Source organism: Crocuta crocuta, unplaced genomic scaffold (assembly GCF_008692635.1).
Source record: "Crocuta crocuta isolate KB4526 unplaced genomic scaffold, BGI_CrCroc_1.0 scaffold225, whole genome shotgun sequence".
Lineage (NCBI taxonomy): Eukaryota > Metazoa > Chordata > Mammalia > Carnivora > Hyaenidae > Crocuta > Crocuta crocuta.
The window spans coordinates 2,302,094-2,314,067 of NW_027530408.1; positions in this window are offsets into that span (position 1 = coordinate 2,302,094).

Genomic DNA, 11,974 nt, shown 5'->3' on the forward strand with positions numbered 1-11,974 from the left:
AAAGAACTTCTAAATTAAAACAAATAAATAAAATAAACCTCATCCTCAGGCCTTGAGTAGTGAACAGTTAGGGGCTCTGAGCCCCTCCAGGAGGGAAGGTGGAAAGTGCTAGGAGGAGGTGTGAAAGCCAATGTGGACCCACATGATCTGCTCCATTTTCCTTCTGAGAGACTCCAGACCTCCTATGTGCTTGTGCCCTTTGTCCCACTCAGAAGCCCACTCAGGTTTCAAATCCCGTCCCTGCAAAAGTCCTCTCTCTCTCTCTCTCTCTCTCAATCCGAATTCTTTTTAAAAGGTCTGTCCCTCCAACTTGTGGCTGTTAATGCTGGTTCCCCCACAGGCCTCTCTGTGTGGTTACGTGGGTTAGGATTTGGGGAACTCTGGCTAGCTGCTAACAACTCCACCTCATCGCTGATGCCCCTCACCAGTGCTTATCGCCGAGGAAGAGCCACCGGGAAGATTTATGGGGCAATGGGAACCCAGGAGTATTTTGCTAACGGTGACCTCGGTCACCTCCCTTGCGCCCCTGCAAGGCTGCTGGATTCCGGAGAGCCTGAGGCTGTGGGGCTGTGTCTGCAGACGTCTCCCTGCGCATGAACTGGGTGGCCGTGGTCTCTCTGCCCCTGGTCTGCTCAACAGCTTAACTGAAGCCTTCACAGGCCAGGGCTGTTTGTCTAGGGAAGGAGGCTCTGACCTTCCCACACCCCTCGCTGCCAGAAGCAATTTGAGACCTCCTCTCTCCCCGTCCCTCAGCTCTCAGTGCCCCCCATAAAACCCAGCAGGCTGTCATAGATGGTGCCCTGGAGGGACGGTATCCAGGGAGGATGAGCATCGGAGAAGGGGGCAGAGCCAACTTCCGGGGATGGCAGGGTGCTGTGGGCTGAGGGGCAGGGGTAAGGGGTGCTCCTGACCCCTGTAACTAGACAGGACCTGGGGACCCAGAGAGGCTGTCTCACAAAGAAAACTACTTTCTTCCAGACCCGCTGACTAGAACTTCTCTGCCAGACATTTTCCTGAGAATGATTTGGGACGATGAAGCCACAGATCACTGGGCAGGGATTGAGTCAGTCAGTCAGGGGTTCATATTTGGCCCAAGGCGGGCCTTGCCCCTGGGGCTGCTGAGGCAGTCCTGGTGTTTTTGCAGTTCTTAAGGGAAATGGCCACCCGGGTTTGGCGGGGAAGGGAGGGAGAGCAGATCCTTCCAGACCACCTCATGGTACCCCATGGGCATCAGGAAAGCCATTCATTCCATTTATGTATTTATCCAGGTTTCTATCCCCTCTGGAGGGGCTCAGGGAAAAGAGAAGGCGTAAAGTACAATCTGGAAAGCAGGGAGACAGGTAAGTCAGAGATAGAGAAATGTCCAGAGCCAGGAGGCACTGTGGTATTCCTATTTAAAACTTCACAGAATTAAATGTTAAGAGACCTTAACCAGCATTTTATTTATGTTTTTATGTTTGCTTTTAAAGGAGAGAGAGAGAGACAGAGTGCTAACAGGAGAAGGGCAGAGAGAGAGGGAGACACAGAATCTGAACCAGGCTCCAGGCTCTGAGCTCTCAGCACAGAGCCGGCCATAGAGCTCGAACCCATGAACTGTGAGATCATGACCTGAGCTGAAGATAGATGCTTACCCGGCTAAGCCACCCAGACACCCAATTAATCAGCATTTAAAAGTGGAGAAACTGAGGTTCAGAGGATCTAAATAGCTCCTCTCAAATTCTACATTAGTGACCTCGTCAGAACTTGGTCATGTCTCTCAATGCGTTTTATTTCTGTCTCCTAACACATGTGAGCTTTTTAAATTATAAAATGTTTAAAGCAGTCAAAAAACGCAGAGAGAATTGCTATAATTTAATTTATTTCATATATTTTGAAAAAAGAAATAAAACGTCACGGGCATAGCTGAAGTCCCCTTGCTGCTGTTTTCATTCTATGATGTGTTAATGGACACGTGAAGGCATTATCCTCTCATCAGGGCTAGTGGGGAGCTGATGGGTAAGTATAAAAACGGATGGGGTCAAATCCAGCATGACACCATTTCTTCCCCAGGCCTCTGTCCAGGACCAGCCCCAGCTAGAGGAGGAATGGCAGGGGTGAGGGCAGGGAGTGGGGTGGCAGGAGCCCAGCCTAACCAGGTGTTCTGCGAGATGAGGCTAGGTTTGCGGGACTGGCCTCTCCTTGAGGATTCTGGCTCAAGGCCCCTAAGAAACTAGGCTCGATGGGCACAGGGGGTCTGGCATATTCCTGATGGTTAGCTCCTCACACAGGGATGCTGTCTGAGTTCTGAGCAAGATAAAAAGTGTGGAAAGGAAACAAGAGAGGAAGGCGGCCAGGTGACATACCTGCTCTTAACAGATAGATGTACCCACTCCCTCCAGCGAGGACTCAGGGCCAAGGGGGGAGGTTGGCCCATTTAATGTCCAGACATTTTAGGGTGACCTTGCATTGCATAGGGACTGAATGAGATAGATCTTTCTAAGCCAGTGGAATTCAGCCATACAGAAATCCTTGGTTTAGCATCAAACAATAGCAGCTAATGCTTACCCAACACTTAAAACGTGCTGTTTGAAGTACCTTTCTTATATTAACCCACTTGGTCCTCCCAAGAATCCTATGAATAGATACTATTATAAATAACCCCCACTTTACAGAAGAAGAAATCAGAGGCACAGAGAGGTTGACTAACTTTGTTGCAGGCACTCAGCTAAAAAGTGACAAAGCCAAGATACGTACCAAGGAAGAGCAGGATCTTGCGTGTTTAACCAATGGGTGATGCTACCCTTTCTGGCAGCTGTCTCAGCCAGGGTCCCCACAGAGGAGGAAATGTCACTTCCTCAAGGCATCCATAGAAATTGTCCTTGGAGTCAGCGTGTGACGTAAACTGAGGAGGGGGGTGTGTGTTGGAGGGGGGTTAGAGAACATGCCTTCTGCCTTCTAGGAGCTTCTGATCTAACTGGGAGACAAGAAGCACACAAGAAATCAGCCTTCATCTCACACCTGTCTCTGAGATCATCCTCAAAACTCAGGAAATGATAGATCACATAACATAGGAATGCATTTCTGTATGATTTTAAAACCTCAGAGAAATGGTTCACACTAACTTAGGGAGTGGTTACCTCTGGGGAGAGAGTGAGAGGGAAGTTTTAGGTGGGGTTTTAGTGGTATCTGCAGTTTTATGTGTTCAGGGAAATTTCTTAAGCAGAAAATAGAGTAAATAAACATGTCTTAAACCTTGTTAGTCCCTGGAGATAACCAAGCGGAAGACCTGGTCCTGGACCTTGAGGAGTTTATATACTAGTTAAGGAGACAAACATCTACAGGAAAAGACGATTAAACTTGCAAGATATAGTATGTACTAAGTGTCAGATCGATAGTGGACAGCAGGTATGGTAGAAATTCTGTATCTTTAAAATTAGAAGGTTGGGCTGGGTGCTGTTTATTATGTTATTATTACTATGTTATTACAATATATATGTTAGTACATTAGCAGCTGGCCCCTTTTCAGATGACATTTTACACGGACCCAAATACATGGCAGATAAAGGCGAGTCTTCGGCTGTTCAGCAGAAGCAGGGGTCTGGAGACCCCTACCCAGGCCATGCCCAGCATCTGTTTGTCCCAGTGCTGTCATGAGAACCCCTGTAGTGTTTCAGAACCTGGCTTCAAAACCGCTAGACAAGGGGCCTCTTCAACTCACTTTCAAAGGCCGGCAGCTTTAAGGTGAAAGGCTTCATGGGGGAGGTGGACCTTCAAAGGGATCCGGACACATTGAGAGGTTTGGAATCAGTAGAGAGGAGAGGGAAGAATCTGCCTGGTAAGTAAGCAGCCTTGACTGCCACATGGTAGCGCCCATACACAACTGATGACTCGATGGCTATGGAGGGTATTGGAGTAGAGAGAAGTCATACCATCAAATTTGTGTTTCAAAAAGGCAGTGCTATCAATTGAACTGAAAAGCAACCTACAGAATGGGAGAAGATATTTGCAAATGACATATCTGATAAGGGTTATTATCCAAAATATATAAAAAACTTATAACACTTGACACCTAAAAAAACTAATAATCCAACTAAAAATGGGCAGAAGACATGAACAGACATTTCTCCAAAGAAGACGTCCAGATGGCCAACACACACATGAAAAGATGCTCAACGTCAGTGATCATCAGGGAAATACAAATCAAAATCACAATGAGATAGCGCCTCACACCTGTCAGACTGGCTCAAATCAACAACACAAGAAACAACAGATGTTGGTGAGGTTGCAGAGAAAGGGGAGCCTTCTTACACTATTGCTGAGAAGGCAAACTAGTGCAGCCACTGTGGAAACAGTATGGAGATTCTTCAAAAAGTTAAACATGGAACTACCCTATGACCCAGCAACTGCACTACTAGGTACTTACCAAAGAATACAAAAATACTAATTCAAAGGGTTACATGCACCTTAATGTTTACTGCAGCATATCTACAGTAGCCAAATTATGGAAACAGCCCAAGTGTCCATCGACTGATGAATGGATAAAGAAGCGATAATATATATTTACACACATACACAATGGAATACTATTCAGCCATAAAAAACATTGAAAGCTTGTCATTTACAACAACATGGATGGAGCTAGAGAGTGTAATGCTAAGCAAAAAAAAAAAAAAGTCAGAGAAGACAAATACCAGATGAATTAACTCATGTGTGGAATTTAAGAAACAAAGCAAATGAGCAGAGGGGAAAATGAGACAAACCAAGAAACAGACTCTTTTTTTAAAAAAATGTTTATATTTGAGAGAAAGAGAGAGAATGCAAGCATGGGAGGGGCAGAGAGAGAGGGAAACAGAGACCCCTAAGCAGGCTCCTTGCTGACAGCACAAGGCCTGATGCAGGGCTTGAACCCACAAACCATGAGATCATGGCCTGAGCCCAGGTCTGATGCTCAACCGACTGAGCAGCCCAGGCACCCCGCAGACTCTTAAGTCTAGAGAACACACTGATGGTGACCAGAGGAGAGGTGGGTGGAGGGATGGTGACACAGGTGATGGGGATTAGGCAGTGTACTTGTTGCGATGAGCTCTGGGTGTTGTATGGAAGATCTGAATCACTATTTGCACATCTGAAACTCATGTTACACTGTATGTTAACTCACAGGAACTTAAATAAAAGCTTATTAAAAAGTGCAGTTGGAAACAATGACCGAGTGCAAGAAGGTAGTCAGGAGGCCAGTTCCAAGGCTGACCTGGTGAGAGGGAGGCAAGAGAAGGTGGCCCGTGCAGGAGGTAGTGCAAAGTAACAGCAGATACGGGGCTACAGGGTGGGCTTTGAGCTCCAAGAGGCCAAGTTTAAATCCTGTTCTCCACTTTTGAGGTGCACATTCTTAGCCTCTCCTGGCCTAAGTTACTTCTTCTGGTAAATGGGAGCAGCTAGATGTCATGCAGAAATGTCCCGCAGACCATGGGGTCATGTTCGTGAAGCACTCAGGTCAGTTTCCGGACCAAGGAGAGCTGTAGCCAACATCGTCCCTGATGCTCCATGTCACATCCCCCATCGGGACAGAGAAAGCAGGGAGCAGGCCAGGCCTCCTATCGGCTCGCTTCAGAAAACCTCTGTCAACACATCATGATCTGGCCTCAAAGCTGAGAGTGTTAAGGAGCAAGAAGGAATCTGCATGAAGTCAATTTCCACCTGGATAGCATCATTGCATGAGTCGCAGATGTACTGCCTCTGGATACACAGTTGTCCTGAAGGTTGGGGCTCTGTTCCTCAGCCTTTGGGGCTCAGAAGTGACGGGAGCTGCTGAGGGGAAGCGAGGCAGGAAGTGAAGAACAGCTTTGTGCAGGCGGAGTGGAGCCGAAGCCAGTCTTGCTGTGTGTCCACCACTTGCACATAGAGGGGTGGCCAGGTCAAAACAGAGGCCACGGCAGCCGGCAGAGGAGCACTGTAGATCTGGAGGCCGGGTGGTTGGTACCAGGGTGTGTCCACCTGTCCAAGGGCTCCAGGCAGATCGCTACTCCTGGTATTTATGCACGTGAACCTCTGACTTTTGATCTTCCTGGGTGGAGCTGTCTCCTCTTCCAACCCTTCTGTGCCATTGCTCAGTTCCCGCTGCCTGCAGCCTGGGGGCGAACCTGTAGGTGCATCACAACCTGGCCCACCCAGGAGCCTTGGCCCTGCTCCGCAGGTAAGGCTACTTGTAGGTCAGGAGGATATTTCTCCATCAGGTAGGAGAGCAGAAAAGTGCAAGGGTTGCATTGCCCCATTTCTTTTCCCCTAAGGATAAGAGCTACTGCTCTTGAAGGGCTGTGATTAACAGGATTCCTTGAGAAGGTGGCAGGTTACAAGATGCATAGTCTGCAAAGGATGCTGATAAGAGATGAACTCTACTTCTCCAGGAGAGGTCACGCAACACCAGGGTGACCTTAGTGGTGGGCCTTCTGCTGTGGGGGTGTCTCCACTGCCCCTGTTTGGCATTTGCTGCTTCCGAGATGATAATGTGACTCCTACAGACAGAATGAAATGATGCGAAGTGATATCCATCTCAGGGTTATGGGTCTGGGTCACTTTCTCTGGATTTATGGAGTGCTAGACCCATGGAGACATAGGTGTAGGAAGAGAGGGTGCAAACACATCACGCTGCCAGTCTACCCCCTCCCCTGTAAATCCGATTCTTATGAGGAATTGATAGCTCCTCATATTCCTGATATGACATAAGAGGTCCTGATATTGACCTATCAGTTGAGGATTAGTGGCACGTGAACTGCCCTGGGACAGATTAACCCTCAAGAAGGAGATAGTCGGCAGGTGAGCTGGGATTTTCTAAAGTGCCCTCATCCTTGTGATCTTGCCTGGTGAACCCTACCCCCCTGTGAGGCAGAGGAGCTTAGCTCTTCAACTAGCTCTTGGCAGGAGAATGCCAGTTTCTCCTCGGTTTTGGAACCGTGAGGACGTGATCCTGAGGAGCCAGTAGCTGGGTGGCTGGCCTTGGTTCCAGCCAGCCTAAGAAAACAAAGCTGACCGTGCAGAGAGAAGCAGAGATGAGAGGTGGCTGGGGAGACGCTGGATGAGCTCAGGTCCCTGGTTTCCGCTGGCTTCACCTCCCTGCCATTTGGCTATGTGGGACAGGAAATTGCCTTGATTTTTGCTTTTGTTTTGTTTTGTTTTTTTCATGCAGGTGTGAGTTGGGTTCCTATCCCTTATAACCCAGAGAGTCACAGGTGACCACTGGTTTAACCAGCCCTGTTCTACACAAGATGAAGTTGAAGCCGAGAGAGATGAAGTATCTCGCCCTCCATCGCTGAGCTGGTCGGTGACAGAGCTAAGCCAGGATCCAGTAGGTTCAATTGTGTGGATTCTCAAAGCAGTTCTCAGCTCAGGAGGAGTTAAGAACCTCTGCTCTGGATCAAGAACAGTTCATTGTGAAGGAGTCGATGAGATCACTTGACCTTCTGGGTGTTTGAGTAAGAGCCTGGGGAAGAGAATTGGAGGGCAGAGTGGCAGGCCCACCTACCAGCCATAGTTGTATTCCAAAGCCAGACAGTTATATTTTAAATACTCAAGTTCAAACCAAGACAGATTTGTACACAGGAGCAGTGGGTGTTATAGTCGGACCCTAACATACAAGCTATGTGACCTTGGGTAAGTCCCTCACTTTCCCTAGTTTCTTTAGCTGTATGGGGATCGTACTCTCACACATGGTGACTAAATGAGAGACAGTATTTATAGAGGACATTTGTGCATGGAAAATACACGTCTCACAACCACTGGCATCACAGCATTAGTATTTGTCACACAGACTGAAGCCATGGCCAACAGCTGGTGTCCCGGAGCCCTCAGTCTATTGATTCACTCAGTCCGTTCCCAACTGTCTGTCCTGTATCCAAACAGGAAGGCAAAAGTCTTGACCTGAAAAAGAAATCTGAAACATTGCGTAAAGCCAAAAGCAAATGCTTTGTGTGGATCCCAAGTTATTTGGGGAATTCCCTTTTTCCCCCATGATAGGAAACTGGAGGCAATGGTGTCCCCTGGTGGGCAGTGTCAGTACTGCAAGCAGTGGCTGTGGATTATTGGTGCCAAAATCTCCAGATGTTCTTGGGTTATATGTAATGCTTTTAAGTAATGGGTTTACAGAACTGGTTTTGAATGCAAATGCCCTCAGTGGAGAGCAGGACCCTATGGGAATCTCTGTGATTTCTTATATCTCCAGGATCTGAAGCGCTCCTTAGGCCAGACCTTTTGCCTCTGGTGATGCTCTCTGAGGTTGGGATGGAGATATCATGTTCAGGAAGACACCAAGATCATTCAGATAGCATGTGGTAGATGCCCAATCATCAGCATACACCTGTCTGTTTAGGTAGTTAGAGAAAAGTGAGGTGCAGTGGCTGGTAAAGCGGGTGAAATGGCACCAATATAATGGAAAGTATGACCTTTCTTTTGGAGGCTCAAGTTCTACCTCTATCTTTAGTAGTGATTTGGGATAAGTTTCTTCATCACTTCGAGGCTCAGTTTCCTAATTTGGGAGCTTCCTGGACTCCTTGGGCCCTAGAATTTAGGGAGTGATTATGGTGATTAATTAATATACTGCATGTCAAGCGTTTAGTGTGGGCACTTAGTGTGGGCTTAATAAGCACTTATTATTTTTCTCTACCCACTGACTACGCCCTTCTTAAATTTGCCTTCCACTTCTCCAGTGGTTCCACACAACTACACCATTGTACAAATATTCATGGAGCACACCTTACCAGCCTGTATTGCCATGTTCTGGACAAGGAAGTAGAAGAAAAGAGGGAAAAGGTGAGTAAAAGGAAAACTGACAAAAGGTGTTGAGGAGATGAAGGAACCAGAACTTTCAAACACTCCTGGTGAAAAATGTAAATTAACACAACTACTTTGGATAAAGGGTAGACTCTACTTAACCTGACCACATGCGCACTTTAGGACCCATAATTTCCACATCTGGAAGATACCCAGCAGAAGTGTATATTCACCAGAAGACATGCAAGAATGTTCATGGCAGCACTAATGGTACAGGTGAATCTTGAACAACATGGGCTTGAACTACATGGGTCCACTAAATACAGATTCTTTACAGCACAGTACTGTTATTGTGCTTTTTCTGCCTAATTATTTTGTTTATAAATTTGTATTTGAATTCCAGTATAGTTAACATACAGTATTATATTACTTTCACATGTACAGGATAGTGATTTCATCAATTCTACACCTTACTCACGGTAAGTTCACTCTTAATCCCCATCACCTATTTCATCCATCCCCTCACCTTGCCTTATGATTTTTTTATTTTATTTTTTATTTATTTTTTTTAAAATGTTTTATTTATTTCTAGGAGATAGAGAGAGAGACAGCGTGAGCAGCGGAGGGTCAGAGAGAGAGGGAGTCACAGACTGAAACAGGCTCCAGGCTCTGAGCTGGCAGTCAGCACAGAGCCCGACGCGGGGGCTCGAACCCACGAACCGCGAGATCATGACCTAAGCGAAAGTCGGACGCTTAACCGACTAAGCCACCCAGGCGCCCCTTATGATTTTTTTAAAAAAATTTTAATGCTTATTTATTTTTGAGAGACAGAGAGACAGAACACAAGCAGGGAAGTGGCAGAGAGAGAGGGAGACACAGAATCTGAAGCAGGCTCCAGGCTCCAGGCTATAGCCCAGAGCCTGATACAGGGCTCGAACTCATGAACCGTGAGACCATAACCTGAGCCAAAGTTGGACGCTTAAGCAACTGAGCCACCCAGGTGCCCCCAACCTTATGATTTTCTTAATAACCTTTTCTTCTCTCTAGCTTACTTTCTTGTAAGAATACAGTGTATAATACATATAACATACAAAATATGTGTTCATCGACTGTTTATATTATTGATAGGCTTCTGGTCAACAGTAGGTTATTAGTAGTTTAAGTTTTGGGGGAGTCAAAAATTATACATCTTTTTGACCACACAGAAGGGCCAGTGCCTCTAACCCCCATGTTGTTCAAGGGTCAACTGTGGTTCCAAATTTGAAATAGTCCAAATGCCCATCCACAGCAGAATAAATAAGTCCATGTCATACATCCAGACTGTGGGAAACTGAACAGCAATACAAATGAGCAAACAGCAACTTCCCACCACAACACGAATGCATCTCACAAACATAATGTTGAGTGAAGGAAGCTGAACAAGAGAATGTACACTGCATGATTCCACTGAGATAAAGTTCAAAAACAGACAAAATTAATCTATGATGTTGGAAGTCAAGCCAGTAGTTTCCTTTGTGATTAGTGATACAAGAGAGCTCTGAGCAGGGGTGTGAATGTTCTGTTTCATAATCTGGATGCTGATTACGTGGGAATTTCACTTCATGAAATTTAATCCAGGTGTATGCATGGTGTTCATGCACTTTTCTCTATATATGTCACACTTCGATGACAATTTATTAAAATAAAATAAATTGGGTAAAACTTATTCCATCAAGAGGCTCATGCTCTCATTGGTGAGCAATTAGAGAAACAACCAACCAAAATTCAATACATGTTACAACCAGGGTTAAGCCATGAGCTGTGAGTGGCCACAAAATCCTGACTAGAGACCCTAATTTCATCCAGGCAGTGGCTTTTGAGTGGGACCTCAGAGGCCAGAAGGGGGGCCTGCCTAGTGTGCTTAGGAAAACCAGAATAGTTGGCCAAAAACAAGAGAAGAAGTGTGGAAGAACCCAGCAGATGAAGCTAGAAATGTAGGCAAGAGTTTCATGTGTCACATTATAGAAGGTGGACTGTGGTTTGAAAGTGAGTTCTTCACCAAGGAATACGCAATATATTGTTTTGTTTTGTTTTGTTTTGTTTTGTTTTGTTTTGTTTTGTTTTTAAATCCTGTAGCAGCCTGAAAAATGGCCAGGAGAAAAGAGAGTAGAGGCAGAGAAACCAATTAGAATGCCATTGCCCACAACAAGAGACAGATAACCTGAACTTAGGTGGGAGCAGTGGGAACCTAGGGTAGGGCCAGGAGGGGACAGGAAAGGTTAGAAAGGACAATGGAGAGTCTGCCTGGGTCCCAAGCAGGATGGAGGAGGGTTGGCAGGAGGAGGTGGAGAGAGATGGGCTCAGGAAATATTCAAATAGAAATGTCCAGGAAGGGACAGGCAATTCAGATCTGGAATTCTGGATAAGGGTAGAACGGGAGATGTTAAATGTGGGATTTGCAGTTACCCGGCATCAGAGTAGATGACATTGGCCTGGGGGGGCGGGGGGGGGAGGGACACACGTTGAACTCTCTGACCGTGGGATATCCAGAGCACCATCTTCCATGTCACCTCACACAGAGTCCTTGGCTCCCATGTACTTTATGTGGTACACTCCTTACTACATTCCTCCATGTGGATTCCCCAGCCTCCCCATGCCCCCACTATCCAAATCGATTTACCCTTTCAAGGGGCTTATCCCAAGCTCCTTCTCTTTCCTCAAGCTTTCCCAGATTACTTTGGCTTGATTTACGTCTCCTCTAAACATCTAGCTGTACATACCCGCTAGTTTTCTAATTACCTGCCAGTGTCTTCTACTAGTTAAGATACCCACTCAGCTGCTGCAAATAACAACACAACTGGCCTAAACAAGACCAGCGTTTTCTTGTTCTCTTACATAATAGTCAGTGTGTAAGCAGAGCAAAGCCCATATGGTGTTGGGGACCTAGGAGTCTTCCACCATGTTGCTCTGTCATCATCTAAGATGGCTGCGGCCGTTCTTACCTTTCTATCCCGTGGTAGGAAGAGAAGGAAGTGGAGAGAAGGCCCCTTCCATTTAAGGCTATGTCCTGGAAGTGGCACACTTCACTTCTGCTAACATCCCTTTAGCCAGAACTTAGTTACTTGGCCACTCCTAGCTGCAAAGAAGTCTGGGAAATACAGTCATTATCTGGAAGGCTGTGTGATTAAGCATCTGGGATTCTATTACTAAAGCAAAAAGGGGGGGCACGCCTGGGTGGCTCAGTTGGTTAAGCGTC